Below are 3,142 nucleotides of genomic sequence, written 5' to 3'. Positions count from 1 at the left end.
GTGTGTGTGTGTGTGTGTGTGTGTGTGTGTGTGTGTGTGTGTTGGTACGGGAGCAGAGATTGTGGAGGTTTTAAACTTTGCCAGAATTTTCTTGGATGACTTGGTACTCTGGGCCCAGGATTATCTTCAAGTACATGTTTTAAGTAATGCGTAAGCAGTTCTTTTTATTTGTCAGTTGGCTGTCTCCAGATGAAATCTTCTGGAAATGAACACATGTATATGTGAGTGTTGGAAGGGAAATTGAGGAAGAAAGCCCATGGCAGGGGGACATAAATTAACAAGATACTTATATATGCTATTGTTTTAATCCATTAAATTATATTTCTTAACGTTTGAATTTCAAGAAAACGATCTGAATCAGGGGATATGACTTATTGTGACTGGCTGCCACCCTCATGTGTGCACAGAGCTATTTGTTTAACATTGTCAATATGTCCACTCTAATCAGGACATAAAGTCAAATAATGGTAAAGCTAGAAGGGATCACATGGGTCTTCTAGTCCAAGCCTAATAATGTTCTATGCATGAGGATGTGGAAACCTAAATAGTGAGATGGGTCACGTGTGCCAAACGCTGTGGTCAGCGTTTTGTGTGTGTTTTCTCATTTGGTCCTCATAGTACTCTTATGAGATCTTTTATTAGTAATGAAAACATGGGGTTTGGAAAGGTATGTCAATGTGGTCAAAATCTCATGGTTACTTAGTGGTAGAGCTAGGATTCAAACCCAGGCAGACTGATTTTGGAGACATTTATTTCAGGTGCAATTCAGTAATTAATGAAAGGTGAGTGGTTATAGTCTCTGGTAGAACATATACTCAATTTGATGACATTGTTATGTGGAAAATGAGTATACATATATGCAATCATGGAGTGAGTGGTCGTTACTTTTATCTGGAAGCATTGGAGACATGTTTGTGCAGGACAAAATACTTGAGCTGGAACTTGAAAGGCATCTAGGAATTTGCTAGGCAGTCAAATGTATTAAAGACTGCGGAACCCATTGAAGTGTGTCATGTGGTTTATTCTTATGATAGTGAGTAGTTCTCTGCAACTGAAGATGGAAATATAGGGTATGTTTGAGGTAATATGCAAGAGGCATGACTGGAACGGTAAGTATGGGTGCAATTCTTGTATCTCAATTTCAGCCTTGAAGCTTCCTGAGTCACTCACAGTTTCCCCTGCCCCATGGAGCACTCAATGCTCTAGCTGGTTTACTCAGCCCGCTGAGTGAGATCTTGACAATGAGTATCTGAATTAGGGAAGAAGTCACAGGGATTAAAATTGAGGAATGGTATGAGAGAGAGTTTGGAGGTATAATTGGCTCAGTGATTGATGATATGACAAAGATGAAAGATTGAAGCATAACAGATGGCTGAGATTTCTAACTGCAGAGACTTGAGTGGATGGTGATGCTATTGATAACTGATGGAAAAATTTGGAAGCTAAGGGAATCTTATGGTCTCTAAGTTTATTTCACATTTTAATGGAAGGGAAGTAGCACCTTTGTACTGTGTTTCACACTAGGCTTAAACAGATTTATCAGAGATTGAAGATATGAAAATGATGCATATTAATGCATATACATGATTAGAAATAGATGTGCGGTTTTATATACATATTCCTCTAGTAGCGTTAGAATCTATTATAATGTTTCATATCTAGAGGAGCTTCCAGACATCATTTAATCAAAGAGACAAAAATGTGTTCCCAAAGACTCTTTTATTTTGGTTTACTGTATTTAAAAAAATCTAAAATTGAATTACTTTGGATTGTCTCTGGTTAGCCTCCTTATGCTCTTGCACCAGACCCTCTGAACTCATATAAATAAGTATATTTATATTAAATGCCTGGCTCCAGCAGGCATTTGAGTTTTCTACCCCTGAACTAATCCAACCTTCTCATGTAATAGATATGAAACTGGGTTCAATGATCTGCCTAATAGCATTTGGTGAAGCAAGGTCAGGGGAGCTAAAAATAGTAATTAAGGTAGAAACATTTATAAAGCTATAAAAAATTTTGTGAGGGTAAGACACTTGTAAATAGGTTGGGCTATAATTTCCTGTCTGCTCCCACCCCCCATCCCCTTTTTTAAAAAAATTAATGTAATGGCTCCTTCATTCTATATCATTGCCCACAGCGCCATCTATTGGTAAAATAAGTCGATGGTGAGGCAGCCGGTTTTTCTATAACCTGAAATTGATTCTGTGAATTTCTCTTAAGAAATCTGCCCTGCATTTTCGCAGGCAGCTGTCAGAAAGCAGATTCTGCCTGGGATCCGACTAAAATGGGAAACAAATCACGTGTTCCACGCAGGGATGCTCAACTTTGTCATTTAGCGGGGATCCAAACTGGAGCCGGAAAGCAGACTATCCGGCTTCCCCAGTTCGTGGCTCTGCCAAAAAGGAGGAGACTGTGAAATCGCTTAGGGATTTAAAGAATTCAGCTGTTCCCACATTTCGGGGCACCGACTGCTTCTGCGTGCTGCTGCTCCAGTGTGATTATTGACTCTTAGAAACACCAAACTGCACTATTGAGCTCATTGGAGAAACACTCTGCCAGAGTGTTCATGTTATCACACATGCCATTAAGTGTCAACAAAGGCATTCGCTTCACTGAATTTATATAATTTGAAAGAGTTAGTTTTATGAGAGTAGCCAATTAAGTTACAAGCTTCTCCAGGGAAAGATATTAGCTCTATAAAGCTTACATAATGCAAAGTACAAAGTAAGGCATAGTATGCAGTTGAAAGGAGTAATTGGATATTTGGAACATTAGTAAATTTAAAAAATATCAGCATCTTTTATCTTAATAATGTTCAAGCACACTTGCATTAACTCATGTGTACCCACACGGAGAAACAGGTTAGAAGTGAATGGAGTAAAGTAGAAAGTAGAGAATTAATTCCTTCTTCTATAGCATGCAACACTATTTGAATAAACATACTAGATAACACATTCGTGGTGTTTGTTTTAAATAAAAAAGGTTTAATGAGATCCTCCCCTCCTTCAATCTGAGCTTCTCCAGTTTTGTTTTGTTTTTTAATTAAAGTTTATTGGGGTGACAATTGTTAGCAAAGTTACATAGATTTCAGGTGTACAATTCTGTAATATATCATCTATATATCACATTTTGTATTCACCAC

At 37.9% G+C, this 3,142-nt stretch overlaps 1 protein-coding gene across 1 annotated transcript in view; it reads left to right on the top strand.

The window, feature by feature from the left end:
• The window catches only part of PRKG1 (protein kinase cGMP-dependent 1), a 1,201,019-nt gene that overhangs the window by 910,329 nt on the left and 287,548 nt on the right, over window positions 1–3,142 (top strand). The window lies entirely within an intron of this gene.

The sequence above is a fragment of the Hipposideros armiger genome, unplaced genomic scaffold (assembly GCF_001890085.2).
Source record: "Hipposideros armiger isolate ML-2016 unplaced genomic scaffold, ASM189008v1 scaffold_161, whole genome shotgun sequence".
In the NCBI taxonomy this organism is placed as follows: domain Eukaryota; kingdom Metazoa; phylum Chordata; class Mammalia; order Chiroptera; family Hipposideridae; genus Hipposideros; species Hipposideros armiger.
This window is presented reverse-complemented; position numbering and strand designations above follow the sequence as displayed.